At 35.6% G+C, this 20,289-nt stretch overlaps 1 pseudogene; it reads left to right on the top strand.

Moving 5' to 3' along the window:
* Positions 1-467: 467 nt before the first annotated feature.
* On the top strand, positions 468-564 carry LOC138815685 (U6 spliceosomal RNA; annotated as a pseudogene).
* Positions 565-20,289: the final 19,725 nt, after the last annotated feature.

Below are 20,289 nucleotides of genomic sequence, written 5' to 3' on the forward strand. Positions count from 1 at the left end.
AAAATCTTTGCTGTCAGGGTAAGGTATTCTGGTTGGTCTCTTCCCACATGAAAGAAGGGTAAAGGCTCAGGTAGACATTTGTTCCAGTAAAACTTCATTTGGGAAAATGTCAGCTGAAGAAATTTAGAAGTAGCTCTTAAGCAACGCTTAGTTTGAATCCATTAGGTCCACAAAGCTGGATAAATAAGTACTTGAAAAAGCCATCATCTTTGGACCTAACTATAAATAATAGAGAGTATGATCAAATTCCAAATAAAAAGATTTAAGATACTCATTGACAAAAAAAGATTGCAAATGTGAGCAATCGACTGATCAATATAATTTTTTCCACTATTCACAGAATTTTAGGGAAATAAGATCAATAGCATTGTTAGGAACAATAAGGTTTCCTTGTTACAAGTAGGCACCCATAGATATAAGCCTGTATAAAGATTGCATCATTAACTATTAAATTTAGAGGATATTACATGCTTCAGCAGCAAGTATACTCAAATTACAATACAGAGATTAACATGGCACTTGCACAAGTATAATATGAAAATTTGAGAAGTATTCCATATTTTTCATTCTTCAGATGCAAGAAATGAAAAAAAGTGATTAAAAAGTTGATGACAAAATTACAAGTGTAACAATACCCGTAATTCATATAATTAAATTAAGTTTGACATCAGTGTATTAAATCACCTCAGAAAGGCGTTTACATAGCATAAACTTTACAAAACTTTTCAAATTAGATAACATTGTCATTTTATCCCAAAGAAAAATAATATTAAGACCTAGAAAAAAGGACTCAAACTGTTTCTATATGGAATACAATCCAAAAGGACACATTAATGAACCTATATATTATAAAATAATATAGAATTCAAAGTATATCTAGGAGAAAATAAATTATGAACATTATGCAAACATAGAATATAGAATATTTTAAAATATACTTTTTCAGACAAGCACCAGAAATATTTTAGTTTCTGTACTACTCATTTCAACAGGTAAATTAAAATTATTTCTTATTAAAAAATCACAAACTCTGAAGAAGTTATTATACATGTTTACAAAAACTATTGAATACATTTTTCCATCCAAGGCAGGCAATTCACTTGGAAGAATTCCGCGGAATCCATGAATTTTTACAGTAAAATTTTGGTGCTGCCGGGCACTGGTGGTTCATGCCTATAATCCTAGCTACACAGGAGACTGAGATCTGAGGATCATGGTTCAATGCCAGCCTGGGAAGGAAAGTCTGTGGTACTCTTATCTCAAATAAACCACTAGAAAACTCGAAGTGGAGCTGTGTCTCAAGTGGTAGAGGGCTCACCTTGAGCTGAAGATCACAGGGATAGCTCCAGGCCCAGAGTACAAGCCCCATGACTGACCAAAAAAAAACAAAAGATATTGTTTTTATTTGGATTGTGAAAATATTTTGTAGGGACACAAAAGATGGACTTGCATTTTTGAAATTTAAGAAACTTAACCCGACCATTAGGACTTTGGTGAACAATTTGTACAGCCTTTCACAACTTCATAGAGGTAGTGATACATACTTATCCTTTTGGCAATATCAAATACAGTTTCTTCTATGTTGTTCTTCAGGCCTGGATTTATATAATAGTTCAACAGAAGGCGATCCAGCGTATCTTTGCTATCTCAATTCTCAACAGCAAGATATAAGGGTGTCAAGAGTCCTTTAGTTTAGGGAAGTGTTACTGTGTCTCAAGCGGTAGAGGACTCCCCTTGAGCTGAAGAGCACAGGGACAGCACCCAAGCCCAGAGCTCAAGCCCCATGACCGACCAAAAAAAAAAAAAACCACAACAACAACAAAAATCAAACAAACAAAAATTTTTGGGCTGGGAAAGTGGCTCAGTGGTAGAGCGCTTGCCTTGCATACATGAGGCCCTAGGTTCAATTCTTCAGCACCACATAAGCAGAAAAAAAAGCGGGAAGTGGTGCTGTGGCTCAAGTGGTAGAGCGCTAGCCTTGAGCTGAAGAGATGAGGGACAGCGTCCAGGCCCAGAGTTCCGGCCCCACGAACAGACCAAAAAAAATTTTTTTAAAAAGAGTCCTTTAGTTTGGGCATTGATATCTGTATCAAGATGAAGTAAGAAAGAAGCCACTCTGGTATTATTCCACGTATATGCACTGTTCAGGGGTGTCCAGTCATCTACAGTTATTGCATGTGCCGCTTGAGACACCAACTCACTGACAATGTCTAATTGTCCACCGTAGGCTTCTCGAAGAGGGGTATACTCATCATCATCCCTACTATTCACATAAGTGGCCTTTTGGGAAAGAAGTCTCCGCACTGTAGTAAGCTGAGTATTTTCGGCAGCACAATGAAGAAATATGCTTGGATCCTTCTCCAAATTTTTTTCTTGCAATTGATACCATTCCTTACTTTTTCACCTTGTTCCCCATATTCCTAAGAATTGCCTAACCAGAGACTTTGAGTGCCAGTGGGAATGAGGTGTCCATATATTTCCCTAATAGTTCACATTGGTTGAACTGGTCAGAAATATCTGGTGAATTTTCTGTAACTGTTCATTCCCCATGATTTTTTTTTCTCTTTTTCCAATTTTACTATTCGAAATTATTCTAACTGGAGAGTAGGGAATTGATGGAGAGCAGAGGAAAGATATTCCTCCATATTCAAATATACACACTGAAAATGAGGACCAGTGATGTCTTCATGTGCAGCTTATTCTAGGCATGAGAAAATAGGAAATAATGCCTTCTATATAAATGATTTGGGAAATGGCAGAGCAAAAAGTGAAATGATACGACCAAAAATATAAAATCAAAATAAATTAGGATAATTATGGAGCAATCATATTATCTATGAGAACCATGAAAGGGAGAGAGAAAGAAGGAGACAGATGTGTAATGACGTAGCTAGCCACAAAATCAATGCCTCTGATCAATTTGTAGAGCAAACAAAATTTTATTTTTTAAAAGAGATAGAAATCGAATTTATGTATTTACTTGAAGTTAGTAAATACATTTTTAGTAGCCTACGTAAAGAGACATAACTTTACCAAATTACAGACAGTAAAATAAATCCTTGATAGTTCTAGTAACAGATCTGACTGAAATCAGTTGAATCATACTTTTCTTGTACAATGAAGGAATAAGAGGGTAGTAAAGCAGCTAGAGAAGGCAGGGAGATTGTATCTGTGACAAAACTTTGTGGAAATTGGTATTGAGGATTTCTTACTGGTGATCCACTTGCACTGGAAGCATGATTCTGAAGTATTACTTGCCGATTCTGAACTACTGATTTGATCATTATATTCTCCAAGAAGAAAATGAGAATTGACAGTGAAGGACTACTAATACTTTTTGACCTTCTCACTAAGCACTTTCAATCATCAAAATTACATGAAGACAATAGACAGGTCTACTTTTTAGATGAAAGCAAGTGTCTTATAAAAACAAGGAATGTATGTAGTCATGCAAAGGACTTCTATTTTACCAATGCCTCATACATTTTTCTAATGTTGGGTACCAATAAATAATGGATCTATTAGAAAGCTCTTAAGGCTCCTATGTTCAATAGTGAGTTCTCTTACACTATATCATGGTATTTTTTGTGTATGGTTTTAAGAATAAATTTACATTACTAACTTGAATTTCTGACAGGACAGTATCATCACTGTACATCTTGCTTCTATACTCTCATTTTAAAATTACCATCTAAGTATGTGCATTAGATAACTATGTAGGAAAAAGTAGAAGCCACACTGATGGTTTATGTCTTTAGTAGTAGTTAATCAGAAAGATGAAATTTGAGCATTGTGGTTTGAAAGCAGACCAAGAAAAAACAGTCCATTAGATTCTGATTTGAAAGTAACCAGCAAAAGCTAGAAATGGAGCTGTGGTACAAGCAGTAAAATGCTAGCCTTGAGAAAACTGAAACAAAAAATAAATTCTGGGACAAAGCCAGGCCCTGAGTTAAAGCCCTAGTATTAGCACCAAACAAATAAATTAATTAATAAGGTAATTAATTAATTAAAACTAAATTAAGTGGTCACATGTGGAGAGGCATGTAAAATGTAACATGCGTGGTAATGGTTTATGTATTATTTTGTAATAAGGCATATTATCATTTGTCCTAATCACTAATATTTTATGTGGACTTTTTTGTACAATAAACCCTGAATTTATCATGAATGTATATGTGTGTGTACATGTGCGAACATGTGTGTATGTGTATATGTGTGCGTGTGCTGTTGCAATGTTGCTTGCCAATGTGGACAGGGTGAGGCTGAATAAAAGCTAACTGTGTTGCAATGTTTTTATTTATCAGTGTTCTGTCATGTCATTTCAGTGGAACCATCCTTTGTACATATTATTTGTCTAATAATATCATAGTCAAAGAATTTACAATATTAAGTTAGAAAAAGAGACCGCTGTCAGCTCTTATTGTATGTTAGGTAAGAAGATTCAGACATAATTAGTTAGTAACTTGTTGCTAAAAGATGATTGTCAGTACAAAATACGTATTTGACCTCTTAAATTGGTTATACTTTTAAGATACACTCATAGTGTGATTTGGACTGACTTGACCAAACAGGTATTACTCTCTGATTATTCCTGTGAAACACAAGTTGGATAAACTCTTTCCGGATTTCTGTTGAATATCACTTTCTTTGCAAGATTATATCTATTCTCACTAAGAGATAATCCAACCCATATTATGTCTGAATATCCCATCTTATTCATTGAAAATAAGTATTGTGGATATGCTTGTTAGATATTCCTTTCAAAAACGAACAAACAAAAAGCAAGTGTTATTTCCAGATTGTGGGTGCATGTGAAGGTGTTTTGTACATGCACGGGTATCTTTACTAATGGCTCTTTTGTGGGAGAAAATACGGCGACTTTAACAAATAAGGCTTTTTGAATATCTCTTCCAATATACATAACATCTCAGAGCAAGTCTTGCAATTTCTGAAAATCCTTTGAATATTTTAGTATTATTTCAGTTCATTGACTGTAGAGCTAAAATTTCTGAAATATTGTTAAGATCTGAAAATGTAAGTGGGTATATACCCTTTTTTATGCTTCATTTTATGAAAACCCAGTTTTTATGAAAGTAAATGGAATAGAATAAAAGAATTAAGTGAATTGGGTAAGCTAATTATTAGTGTAATTTTGTTTTCTATTAATAGTCTATTGAATGTAGATGATGCAGTTAAATTATTTCCTCTATACTTCAGTTAGTTTTAGAATCTTTATAGTTATGAGTGAACTTTTAGTATAAATAAAGGTCTTTTAAAATGATTAGGATTAACCTTGTGCTTTTTGTCCTACTCCCAAGAAAATGAGTTATTTTTAATTGTTAATAGTTTATAATTATGATTATCATAGCGAATCATTATCTTTATCATAGGGACTTAAAAATGCAGTAGTATTGTTGTCTTTTTAAGCTAATTGTATTCACAAGTTAGAGAGTCTTTAATTCATAATTAGGTCTTGGTGTCAATGATTTTTAACCTCTCGTTCCTAACATTAATGATAGGTAAGACTGCATTTTTGAGTATATGAAAGGTAAAATATTTATCTGGGGTCAAATGTAATTTTATATCAGTCTTTCTTTAATAACATTTTAAAGTAGTACATTTCTCTCAAAATGGTGGGTATAAAAAGCAATCAAAATACTTCTAATGGTAAACAATTTAGGTGAGCTACAATGTGGAAACGATTGCTCCAAAAGACCTGCAGTCTGTTTCCATCAGGAATTGGGCAGGTCATTCTTTCAGTAAGACTGTGTTAACCAGAGATGGGGTACCCAGGCAGTGCAGTGTTGAGTGAAGGGATAAAATATAATTTCTACTATTTTGAGCTAGAAATCAAGAATGTTATAGTTTAGCAGTTCCTTTCACCAGGGAGGTATAAATTGATTATGAACTTGGAGTTTTCTTATTACAGTTACTTATTTTCTTTTTTTGTTGTTGTTGGTCATGGGGCTTGAACTCTGGGCTTGGGTGCTGTCCCTGCGCTCTTCCACTCAAGGTGAGCGCTCTACCACTTGGACCACAGTGCCACTTCCAGTTTACTAGTGGTTTATTAGAGATAAGAGTCTCACAATCTGTCCTGCCTGAGCTGGCTTTGAACTGCAATCCTCAGATCTCAGCCTCCTGAGTAGCTAGCATTATAGGCGTGAGCCACCGGTGTTCGGCTTAATTACCTATTTTCTAACAAAGATAAAGGAAATATTATTAGAGTATGCACAATAATTTTGGGAATTTTCCTAGAATTCGTAGATTGAGTGCTGGTATTTAGTTATAAAATAGAATGAGGTTAGTTCATATAGTGGGAATGGAACACAGGCTAACATTTACCGTGTGTAGAATGTTGTACTAGTAATTCCAACTCTGAAGACTTAAATATCATCTTAGAATTAAAAATAGAAATAGTTTCACTTTATGGGATTATTGTGAGGATTAAATTAGATACCAAAGGTAAAGTACTTGGAAAAACAATCAGAGTTTGACACTTTCTACCTTTTATTTTATCATGTGATATATTCTAATATTTTTACTGTGATTTTTATATTGTCTATTTAGGATATGCAAAGTGATATATTGATATACATTGCCTTGTTCACTTTTCTGTCATTATGAGGAAAATACCTGCAAAGAAAATTTCTGAGAAGGCAAGTATCATATTGACTTATGGTTTAAGATCAGATGTCTCCATTGTTTTTAATTATATTTTTATTAAATAGTTGTACGAAATGTTTTCCATTCAACGAATCAGTTTATAAGTACAATGGATCTTTACATAACTTTCTCACATCCTTCCAAACCTCAACCCACTTTCGTTTTTATTAGTTTCATACTATCTGCATTGAATATTATGGCTTCACTCTCTACTTCCATAAGTCTCTTTATTTCTTCCCTTTGATTTCCCCTCACATTTTCCATGTGGTAACCTCCTGGTATTCATTTTGTTGGATTAAAAGTTCAATTTTATAAGAAATTACACCTGTTAAATACTCCTCTACAAATAGCATGCTTTGATTAATACTGTTGTTTAACTGCATAAAATTCTGGCTTCTAAATACGAATTCTTTTTGTGTCTGGCTGTGACTTCGTTTACTTAACATAATTTTAGTTTTATCCATTTCTTTGCAAATGCTGTAACAGTCTTTATAATGGATGGGTGCAATCCAAATGTGTATATGTGCAACACTTTCTCCAACCATCCCTCTGCTAAAGTGGGTCTGGGCTGTTTCCATAAATTCTCTACGGTGAATAGTGCAGTAGTGAACATGATTGTGAGAGTGATTTTACTCTAACTTTTTGGAAAAATTCCTCACTGTTTTTCTGGGAGCAATCCTCTAGCCAATTTTCCAGAATGAGCACATCCCTTCCTTCATCTACATCACAACGTTTTTCAGGTCCTCAAAAACACACTACCCCCTACAGGTACCAATCAGCTAAAACCACACCGTGCCCATATTCTTTTGTTGTTGTTATTGTTTTCTTTCCCGTCGAGGGGCCTGAACTCTGAGCCCCTCTGGTGCTGTCCCTCAGCTTTTTTGCTCAAGGCTAGCAATCTACCACAGAGTCACTTCTGGCTTTCTTCTATTTGCTTATGTGTTGCTGAGAAATCAAACCCAGGGCCTCAGGCATGCAAGGCAAGAGCTCTACCACTGAGCCAATTTTGCAGCCCCGATGTGCCCATATTATTTTAATCCATTTTTCATAATTTTACACATAATTTAGTGAGAACCTTCTATGTACTTTCCTAATGTGGGAATGAGGTATATGACAATAGAGCAAAAGTAAGAGATATGGAATTAAATTAGCTATTATCATATTTAAAATAATTTTCAGCTCTAACTCATAGCCTCACTTAGTATTATTTTAATCTTTATTTGATTACTTCACCTATCCCCTAAATTATAACAGGTGATTTAAATACAAAGGCAAAAAAGTGTGGTTTGACTTTGACACTCATGTGTGAGGATGCACAATATGGGCAAATAAAGGGATTGGAATTAATAGCCATTATCCATTTTGTTAAATGTTTTTCTCAAACTGATTCTCACAATTCATATTTCATTCAACAACAAGAAACATGTGACAATTCCCTTTGTTTTGCTCCTCATTAAGCTTGTTTCCATGTTGTTTTATAATGAAGGATGATTTCATAAATCTACTGTAGATACAAAAATATGTTAAAATATTTCTATATATATGCATTGATATAAATATAAACACATATATTATAAAGGTTATAATGATAAATTATAACTTCTGTACTGTACAATTTACTAAATTATTAAAAACATGGATGACTCAGGCCTGGGATCCTCGTTACTCAGGAGGCTGAGATCTGATGATCATGGTTTGAAACCATCCTGGTCAGGAAAGTCCATGAGCCTCTTATCTCCAAACAACCAACAGAAAATCAGAATTGGAACTGTGGCTCATAGTAGTAGAGTGATAGCCTTGAGAGAAAAGACTCAGAGATATCACCCAGGCTCTTAGTACAAGAACTAAAATCTACCCCCAAAAAGTATTTAATTTACACCTGTGTAAATAGAGTATTTCCTTCACCCATATGCACATCCATGCTCATTTGCAAGGTAACTCCGTTATGTCTGGAGTACCACATAATATTATCATTAAGTAGAAAGTATTACAACATGGGTAAACTCTACCTCTCTCATGGATTTTTCTCCACTCAAATATTCAAATCTTGCAATTATTCACAATATTTAAACTCATAGCTATTTTTCTTTAATACACATAAGATTGGAATTTGAATTGAGTGTCTTGTGTCTCCTAAATGGATGTTCTTACCACTTTGGCATGCCCCCAGCCCTAAATTATCCTGATTAACTTTCAGATAGAATCTCGCTTCCTACTTGTGTATGATTGTGGGCTCAGTCTACTTTATGTTATACTTCCTGGAATTTAGAATAACAAGTGCCTGGCAATGTGTACAGATCTTTCTGTCCAGTCTGAGCTTTAACCACTATCCTCACAATAGTAGACTCCCTCGTAGTCAGGATTTTCATAAGCTGATCATAGGTATTTTTAAAAAATCTTTGCATTTCCTGCAGGTTCTTGAGTACTGAGTTAATTGGTGTTTTCTTGGGTTGTTTTGTTTCTTTTGAATGTATGTGTTGAGTTGTTCCTCATTTTTCCTTTTGTTTTTTTTTCACTCAAGTTCTTACCTATAGTGCTGAGAAACCAATTCTTCTTTCTCAAGATAGTCAAGGTGAACATTATTTATTCCAAAACAATTCCAGTAATATTTAAACACCTTCAGAAATTTTGAGAAGATGGCGGAGGAGAATCTGGTGGCTAAAAAGCTCTTGCATAGAAAGCAGTTCTAGTGTTCCAATGAACAGTCCTAGGCACACCAAGTGTGCCATCACAGTACATAGAGTTTGGGCAGAGAGGGAAAATCCAGGTAAGGAGACAGATCTGAGTATTTTCCAGCAGCCATGGCTGAGGTTGCTGTGGCGGCTGTGGTGCCATCCATAGCCGCCATAACTACAACCCAGAGAGTCTGGGACAAATGTGCCAGATGCAGCGGGCAAGCAGATTTTACTCAACATGAGCAAGAACTGACAAGTAGCAGATATCTTCATCCTGCAGATAGCAGACCAGAGGCTACCCAGGAACCCACACTGCAGCCTGAGTACAAAACTAACACACTCACTCCTTCTCAAAGGGAGCAGAGGAGGGAAGGACACACCTCCCCCCAACACCAGAGATATCCACCTTTGATGTAGACAAAAGACTGGCTAAGTAGCTAGATCCAACTCAGTTCTTTGATGAAAACAAAAGAGTCATTTAGTGAGTCACAAGTACCTACCCTGACCTGCCATTCTCAACTCCACCCATGGGAAAGTCACCACAACAAGGCAGAGAAAGCTACACCCACAAAGGAGTGGCTTTCTTCACTGGGTAAACAGAGCCAGAGGCTGCCCCTCCCTACAACAGCCCTGACAATCAATTGAAACTCAGTAAACATAAACCCTGAGAATGGCTCCAGGCTGGGCTCTGTGAATGTCTCAGAAGCTAGCCCCTCAGGGAAAAGCTACAGTTTGCTGAAAGGCCTCAACTTTACCCAGAACCCAGCCTTATCACAGCAACTCCAAACTAGAGGAAACAGCCACCTCCCTCTTTTGTGATACTCAAAGCAGATCTCCCTCTCACTGAACTAGCCTGGGAGGCGATCACAAACTTCTGGGTAAACCAACAGAATTTTTTCTGCCTGCCCAAACAAACTGACTTAAGAAACCAATCAAGCCACAGAAAACCAAACACCACAAGCAAACCAGAGACTCCACCAAGAGACTGGTTACTGACACAAGGGAGATACAGGATCTTCCCATCAACCCCCCAAAAACAAAATCAAAGAAGTCATTTTTTTATCTTTTTAAATTTTTACTTTTTAATTATAAAAATTGTTTTCATTAATCTTTTTTCTTCCTCTTATAACTTTTATTTTAGGTGTATGTGTGTGTGTGTGTGTGTGTGTGTGTGTGTGTGTGTGTGTGTGTGTGTGTGTGTGTGTGTGTACTTTTTTAAAAAAAACATGTTTACTGACCTGTTGGTGTTTTTTGTTCTTTCTTTCTCATTTGTTTTACTTTTTCAACTTTCGTTCTTTTTGCATGAATTATTTGTTGTTCTGTTCACCTCCTATATACCTGTCATTGATTATAAGACCTTATCCCCAATTGTGTACATTCTTAATCCAAAAATGTATTACTCAATTCAAAACCTCTTAGGATTAAATTCCTTAATAGCAGTGTTATTTATTTATACCTATAAATTATTTGAAGTATTTTTTTTTTTAGTTTTTCAGGTCTCCTTTCTATCCCTCCCCTCCTCTCATCCCCGTTCATCTCTCAATTTTACTTCTTTAAATTTTCATTACTTTTAAGAGTTTCATTTTTTTAAATTTAAATATTTGTCTTTCCATTTTTTCTTGTCTCTTTTAAAATTTATTTTTTCTTCTCTCTTTTCTATCATTCTTTCCAATCCATTTCCCTCTGTGAGATTACGACTTGGTTACTTTCACTCTCCTTTTACCTTTCCACATCCCTCTAACCCTGTTTTCCCCACCTTTCTCCCTAAACATAATAATTTCTGGTTTGTCAAATTATTCTTTGGTATTCTTAGCCCATTAAAACATAGTTATTTAATGTTGAATGGACTGTATCTGTTGAACTAGATTGTATCTTCAAACATTTGACTATGCAATTACAGGACTTTGGTTGATTCTTGCTTTAAAATGGTGTTCTAGCACAAAACTGGCATTACTTTCATCCCAAATGGGCAGAACAAGCAAGAAAAACACAAGGAAAATGGCAAGTCCGGGTATCTCAATTCCCACTCAAGATAATCAGGTGACAGAATAGATAATGAATAATCCAGACGAGAGTTCCCAAAAAGCTCTACAAACACTACTGGTAAACATGGTGAATGAAAAGATTGAAACCCTGCAAAGGACTCAGTGTGAACGTGTTAGGGAGAGAGAAGAGGCAAACCAAAGATCAAAACAGGAAGCTCATGGACTTGAGAAAGCTACTTAAAGATTGTTACTGGAATTCCGTGAGCAGGTTGAGAATACTCAAAGAGAAATAAAGGAATTGTGTGAGCAGGGTGAGATCAGTCAAAGAGAACTACAGAAGTTACATGAACGTGAGAAATCTAATCAAAGAGTAATACAAGAATTTCAAGAGCTGGAGGAGCATAGACAAAGATCAATAGAGCTATTCATGGAATCCATAAACAGTCACCTGAAAGGAGTCAGGCAGACCACAAAGGGAATGTTGAATGGAGCCCAACAGAAGGAATGGGAGTCCAAGGAAACCATAACCAATCAACTAAGTGATTTGAGAGAAAACACTGAACACCAAATTAAGGAAGTAAAGAATTTCATACAAGATCTAAAACAAAGCTCCAACAAAGAATTTGAAGCCATAACAGCCGACCAATTAAAAGGAAAAGAAATGAAAAATAAAGTAGAAAGTCTTGACAGTAGGTTAGACTATGCAGAAGATTGAATCTCCGGCATTGAAGACAGCCTAGGTATTATAGAGAAAGACATACAACTATCCAAGACAAATTCAAGAAATATGATAGATCTATTCAACACTTGGAAGACACCATCAGAAGGCCTTATCTGAGGGAAATGGGTGTAGAGGAGCACATAGAGACAGAAGGTAATGGTCTAGAAAATCTGTTCAACAGGATCCCAGCAGAGAACTTCCCAACACGCAAAAAGATAGGCATGTTCAGATACAAGAAGCTTTTAAAACTCTAAATAGACCAGACAAGAACAGGACTTCCCATCGTCCAATTAATTATAAGCCACACAGGATCAATTCAGACCAACGAAAAGATCCTTAAAGCTGTCAAGGAGCAAAGATCAGTCACCTATAACGGAAAACCAATTAGAATCACCTCAGGTTTCTCAAAAGAGACAATTAAAGCAAGAAGAGCCTGGAATGGTGTATGCCATGCTCTAAAGACAAACAACTATCAACCAAGAATAGTGTACCCAGCTAAACTCTCCTTCATAATTGAAGGTCTAATAAAAATCTTCCATAGCAAAGAAAAACAAACAATATATCTCCACCAAATCAGCTCTACAAAAGATACTTAAAGATGTCCTAAACATAGAAAACCAACAAGACCACAATAAAGGCCAAGAAACCACATACAAACAGAATCAAAGAACCATAGAAAGAATCCAGTAGATGCAGCACCCAAGAAGGTGGATAAAATGACAGGAGCACCCAAATATATCTCAGTCCTCTCTCTATATATTAGGGGATGTAACTCTCCAATTAAGTGACATAGACTGACTAGTTGGTTTAAAATGCAAGATTCTTCTATCTTCTACCTTCAGGAATCACAACTTGCCCATAAAAATCAAAAACATTTTGAAAGTGAAAGACTGGAACAAAATCTACCAAGCAAACGGCCCCCCAAAACATGCAGGAGTTGCAAACCTAATATCAGATAAAATAGACTTCAAATTAACATTATTGAGAAGAGATAAAGAAGGTTACTACATACTAATTAAGGGATATCTCTTTCAGGAGGATATTAAAATTCTAAATATTTGCCAAACAATAGTGCACCCAAATTTATCCAAGAAATACTACTTTAAATCTCACATAGATCCAACGACATTAATTGTTGGGGACTTTAACAAACCACTATCCCCACTAAATAGATCAACTCCGCAAAAACTCAACAGAGAAACCGCAGATCTAAACAAGTGCATACATCAACTGATTTAGCAGACATCTAGCAAATATTCATCCAGCAGCACCAGAGTACACTTTTTACTCAGCAGCACATGGAACATTTTCCAAATCAAACGTCAAAATTCAGAAACATTGAATTTATATCTTGCATTCTATCAGACCAAAACGGAATAAAATTAGAACTCAACACAAAAAGCCACCAAAGAAAGTCCAGTAAAAGATGGAGGCTGAAAAATACACTGTTCAAAAACCAGTGGGTCATGGAAGAGCTTAGAATCGAAGTTCAAATGTTCATATTATTCAACAAAAACTAGCACAGAGATTTTCTGCTCCTCTGGGACACAGAAAAGGCATGATTCAGAGGCAAGTTTATAGCTCTGAGTTCCTAAATTAACAAATTGGAGAGACCTGGAACCAACAATTTAATGAGATCTGACACTCCTTGAAAAAGAGAATCAAGATAAACCCCAATCCAGTTGATGGAAAGAAAGAATTAAAATTCAATCAGAATTAAATGAATTAGAATTAAAAAAAAAAACCGTATGAAGAATCAACAAAATGAGAAGGTTCTTCAAAAAAATTAACAAAATTGACAGACCCTTAAAAAAGAAAAAGAAGAGAACACACCCAAATTAATAAACTCAGAGATGAGAATGGAAACATCACTACAAAAACAACCAAGATTCAGAACATTATAAAGGAATACTGCTCAAAACTTTATGCTAATATGTTTGAGAACTTGGCAGAAATGGACATTTTCCTGGCAAATATTGACATGCAGAAACTAAGATGAGTTAAACCATCTTAATAGGCCCATATCAAGCATTGAAATAGAAAGAGCAATGAGATAACTCCCATCTAAGAAAAACCCAGGAATAGATGGTTATACAGCATAATTCTACAAGGCCTTCAAAGCAGAGCTCACACCAATACTCCTCCAACACTTCAATGAAATTGAAAGAGAAAGTTCACTACCGAACTCTTTCTATGAAGCCATCATAACCCTCATCCCCAAAACCTCATCAAAGAAAGAGCACTATAGACCCATTTCTTTGATGAACATTGATGCAAAGCCTCTCACCAAAATTTTGGCTAATCAACTTCAACAGTTCCTCCAAAAAATCATACACCATGAGCAAACAGGATTCATTTCAGGGATGCAAAGCTGCTTCAATATGCACAAATCAATTAACATAATTCATCACATTAACAAGAGCAAGGATAAGAACCACATGGTTATCTCGATAGTTGCAGAAAAAGCCTTTGACAAGATCCAACACCATTTTATGGTGAAGGTCCTGGAAAAATTAGGAATCTATGGAACATTCCTCAATACAATAAAGTTGTGTATGACAAAACTACAGAACGCATTATACTCACTGGTGAAAATCTAAAGCTATTCCCTCTAAACTCTGGAACGAGACAAGGAGGCCCACTGTCTCTACTGCTTTTCAATGCAAACATAATGAGGAACCCAATAGGGAAAGAAGAAGTATAACTTTCCCTCTTTGCAGATGACATGATCTTATATTTAAAGACCCCGCTCCCAAGTTACTCAAGGTTACTCAAAACTTGGGCAAACTAGAAGGGTATGAAATTAACCCTCAAAAATCAATGGCTTTTCTGTATGCCAACAATGAGAAAATTGTGGCTGAAATTAGGAAAGCAACTCCATTCGTAATAGCCCCACAAAAAATAAAATACCTACGAATGAACTTAATCAAAGGAGTGAAGGACCTCTATGATGAAAACTTTAAATACCTGAAAAAGGAAATCAAAACAAACTTAGAAAGTAGAAAAACTCCCATGTTCCTAGATTGGAAAGATCAAATCATGATAATGGCAATACTTCCGAATGCTATCTACAAATTGAATATGATGCTAATTGAAATGGACTCTAAGACATGGAAACAACAATTACTTTTTTTTCAGATATCAACCTTGATGTCGGTAAAGAAGTGTAACTAGATCTTATTTTATTTCATTTGTCTTTGATTTATCTCTGGACATCTCTGTCTTGATTCTGGTATCTTCCATCTTGTATATACATTATCTGATTTGGAGAAGGAAAGGGAAATAACATAATGATGAAAGAAGTGACCCATTACAACAATGATATTCACAAGACAATATACCGGCAATGGACTTTACAACTTTGGGGTGGGGGGTATGGTTGAGGGTGGGAAAGGATAAGAGAACAACAATGGAGTGGGTAACAATATTCATCAAGGAATGTACCTTACTCATGTAACTGTAACCACTCTGTATAGTACCTTTAAATAAAATAAAATTTTAAAAAGTGAACCTATCCTAGAAAAAAAATATCCCTTTCAAAATAACCCATCTGTAATAGTACTTGTGAGGGATTCTAGAGTCAAACTGTTATACCTGGAAAGGGATATATTGGGAAGCCATCTCAAACAGCAATCAAAAGGCTGTGAGCTTGTGCTCTGGAAAGGTCAAACAGTTAAGGGAAGACAGGGGTATGGGTTATTACCTCAAAAGTATTTAAGTTAGAGCTGTTGGAAACTAAAAGTTTAAGACTTTGGAAACAAGATGGATGTCTGTGCTATGGTTGTAATGATTATTGCTCCCTTCTGCTCCTTAAAAATAAGGGATTCAATTATCACTATGTATACAAACAATACCTCAGTTAATGGTTGTAACCAAAAACTAGATTGATGCCTCAGTTTGTGGACATACCTGTAGCCACTCATTACCCCACCCCTGTAGTAGAATGAATATAAAGCATTTTAAACAGGATTTGGCGATCCAGAAGCTGGCAATGAGGCTTTGGGTCCTCTGGTGTCTTCTTTCCTATACCTTCCTGTGATTTCTCAGTTCTTTGGCCAGGTATCCCATCATCTTTCCTGTTTCATGGTTGTGGTCAGTGACAGTAGTGATATTCGGAACACCTCAAAACAAACTATGGAAACCACTTCCTCAGAGAAGATTCACAAATGTATAGGAGCACCTGGAAAGAAACCAAACATCAGCAGTCATTCTGTGATCCTCTAACAAGAAAGTATAATTCAGGTGTATCTTTACTTCGGATATATATAAGAGATGGACAATTGTCCCTTTTGTACATTTGGTATTTGGTATTGCATAAATTTTCAGAAACACATATACATTGTGAAATAATGTTATTTATTTCATAGGTCACAAACCTTGTCACTGGAGTGATGACCCAAATGTCTTATCTCAGTTGCCTGATTCAGACTTAGATGAGTGTGAATTGCATAATTGTGAACATTTTTCCATGAAACTTAACAACACAGAATGAAGTTTGAAGGTCAGGTCACTCCATACCTCTAAAGATTTTACATATATTACAGTAATACACACCTAAACTGCTCAGCACTCACAGCAAATTGGTGTGTTATAATTGTCTTCAGATCAGAAATATTCTAGAGTTTAAAGTAGAATGATGGGCTGTACATTTTCAATGCAAGAGTGATGATCACCACCTGCAATTATTCTCAGTGGAAAATCCTTCCTATACATTTTATTGACTTAGCTTCTACTCTGTGCTTTACCATTATCAGGGAGGGTCACATTGTATAGAGCTACAATACTGCAGCAACCTTAGCTGTCTTTGAATTTTACCTCTAATCTTAATACCAAGGTCAACTCCGCAAATCTAATCACATAATTAGTAGACACCTGAACTTTACAAGCTTGGTTAAAAATTCAGCTATCATTGCTCTTGCCAGTGTTAAAGATCTCACTCTTTTAGATTTATTGTATTTCTTCTTGTATTTTCAACACTGCCTTAGATGTTGGTTTTTGATATAGAGCTTTTAGTTTGCATTTGATTTATGGAAGTGTTAGTAATGCCAGTTGAACTGCATATATTATAATGTAAGTAATTTGATGTTTTGATATAGGAATTTAATTTTGGCAATTGAGGAAGTCAATGCACATCACTCAGAAAAGTTTCTTAATATGTACTGGTATTGCTTTATTGTGAACTTCCTAAAAGCCAGTCATAGGAGCACATGTCCTAATCCCATCACTTCTGCCACTGAGACAAGGCTTGAAATGTCCAGACGACTTGGCACTTCATAGTGAGAAAGTTTCTACAATGAAGGGTGAGAGAATAGAAAAAAGAGCAAATGAATCTTCCAACTGTTTTGTTACATGTTCTTTACACTTAGCATTAAGACACCATAATAGTTTTTTTTTTTGGGTCCGGTCGTGGGGCCTGAACTCTGGGCCTGGGCGCTGTCCCTCAGCTCTTCAGCTCAAGGCTAGCGCTTTACCATTGAGCCACAGCACCCCTTCTGGCTTTTTTCTTTTTGCTTATGTGGTGCTGAGGAATCGAACCCAGGGCCTCATGCATGCAAGGCAAGCACTCTACCACTGAGCCACCTTCCCAGCCCCCATAATAGTATTTTTATAACTTCTTACCTTCTTTTGTCCTGTTCTGAGATGTTTTATTTATGGATCTCTAAGAAATCATATAAGAAACATAAAATAAATCCATAAATCATATAAGAAATCTTAAAAATAGTTTGTTAGGGATATATAACCTAAAAGGAATAATTTCAGGAAAGTATTAAGCACATAAAATGTAATGCACACCTAAAATTGTCTCTTTATTTAAAACTTCAGCAGTTGTAGTTTATTTATTCTAATAACAAAGATTATAAACTAAGTTACAATAGTATTCCAAATGGAACACAGAACTGGAAAAATGAAGGGTAGCACTAAAGAATGCTACTGCTACTACTAATAGAGTAAGAATAAAATTTAGGCAAACCTCCTTCAGACTAAAAGCCACAGGACAGCCCCAACATTACTTTAATTGTTTCATATGAAGACAAGACCTTTTTTTGTAAAGATAAGTTTTCACAGATATTAACATCAGTTGGGTATATATTTCTTAAGGCCTTCAGGAAGGATGCTCTGACAATGTTGATAGAAGCTGACTTCTTTGGGACCTACTACACAATGTGCAGACACCATTCCAAGCACTGCACCTGCATTAGGGTAATTTTAGTGCTCAAGATAGTTCTTCCAGTTAGGAAATGAATTAAGTATTTTATTAAAAACAGAAGTAGGCAACAAGGCCAAACACATTTCCCAAGTACCCAATACGGATCAGCTGAAGAACCATAATTCAAATCCAGGTTTCCACCAGGCATATCTGAGGATATTCTGTAAGTTTCACACTCATTACCTTTCAAGATGTATGGAGCAGATGAACCCACATTATCTTCCTAATTATGGTTATAATGGCAATAACATTGCTACAGAATATACATATTTTTAAATTAAAAGGGTGTGGGTAATGATATTGTAGGTGATCTTTATACCAAATAAAGACTGAACCAAAAAGAAAAGTAAGGGGCTGGGAAGGTGGCTCAGTGATAGAGCGCTTGCCTTGAATGCATGAAGTCCTGGGATCAATTCCTCAGCACCACATAAGCAAAAAGAAAAAAGTTGAAAGTGGTGCTGTGGCTCAAGTGGTAGAGCACTATCCTTGAGCTGAAGAGCTGAGGGACAGCACCCATGCCCAGAGTGCAGGTCCCACGACCGGAACCCCCCAAAAAAATAAAAATAAAAGAACCTAGGCCACAAAATTTAGTCATAGTACTAGCACTCATATACCATATATATATATATATATATATATATATATATATATATATATATATATATATATATGTGTGTGTGTGTGTGTGTGTGTGTGAGTGTGTGTGTGTGTGTGTGTGTGTATATATATATATATATATATATACACACACACACATATATATATATCCTTCCTAAAATATACAGTGAGTTAATTTGTCGAAACCTGGTCATAGATTAAATATGAGGTGTGAAAAAGTTTGTAAGTCTGAAATGACTCCAAGGTATTTTGAGAAGACAGCTGGAAGAGTTATCACTTAATCAAATAGTAATGAGGTATTGGTTTGTAGATAGAGATCAAAGCTCACTTGGGATATTTTGTGTTTGTTAAAATCAGTATTTAGGAGTTGTCAGTAGACAGGATGCTATTAAGGACTTGAATTAATGTAAACAGAGATGGAGAAAAATACAGAAATAATTACTGTACTCAGTGGTAAAAAACATGAGAAGAAATATTACAGAGCTAAGCCCCGGGATACACAAATATGTAAAACATGACAAATGAAGAAAAACAGTAATAAGTATGTAATGCAGACTTATATGGGTAGGTATTTTTAATGTTTAAGGGCTATGAAGTGATTGTGTGATGACCTAAAATTTAAGAAATTCGTAAGTTCAACTATCCTTTGGGCCAACCATAGCTGATAGTTTAAGTAAAACGGGGCCACAATAGTGTGTTTTGATTTACCAAAGTGAAAATAGGCCAATATTTGGAAAGCCACTTTTTGGACCTGTGGTTGGAGTGGCAATTACTGCAGTTTGTTCAACTGTCAGTAGAAAGCTACAGGTTTAGCACAATGATAGAAATCTTTCAGGGATCTGGTAGATTTTCCCTCTGTCTTCAATTTCCCTTTTTTTCTGAGAGCTAAAATATCACTACTGGAAGCCTGTCCAAATTGTGCCTTTGGCAAGTTAACAGATAGTCGGTCTAGCACATGCCCAAATAAAAGAGAATTGGAACAGGTTTACATTGAGCACTCACAGTAGACGGGTCTCTGGACTTTGTCAGGAAAAGCCTTCTGCCATTGTGGGATGGATAGGGCTGGATGATATGCAAAATAGACACCATAGATGGAAAGTATTCTGCTAAGTTAACACTTGAGATATCGGATGTTTTAACTGCATTGTATTGACTTTTATGAATCAGTTAATCAGATTATTCTTGCCATATTATTTTAATAGACTGTAAAATGCATGCTTATCGCATTTCCTTTGTATAACATATAGTATGTTTTGAAATTTGGTATAAAACATTTGTCTTTTCATTTATTTATCTTTAATATGTTTTACTCTAGTTTTCAAGAGTAGGGAAATGCCCTGGAACTTTGTAATTTGATGTCATATGTAATTTATTTTTTTAAAAATTCTTATTTATTGTCTATTGCAGCCCCCGTCTATA

The sequence above is a fragment of the Dipodomys merriami genome, unplaced genomic scaffold (assembly GCF_024711535.1).
Source record: "Dipodomys merriami isolate MVZ:Mamm:240054 unplaced genomic scaffold, mDipMer1.0.p SCAF_659, whole genome shotgun sequence".
Taxonomy (NCBI): domain Eukaryota; kingdom Metazoa; phylum Chordata; class Mammalia; order Rodentia; family Heteromyidae; genus Dipodomys; species Dipodomys merriami.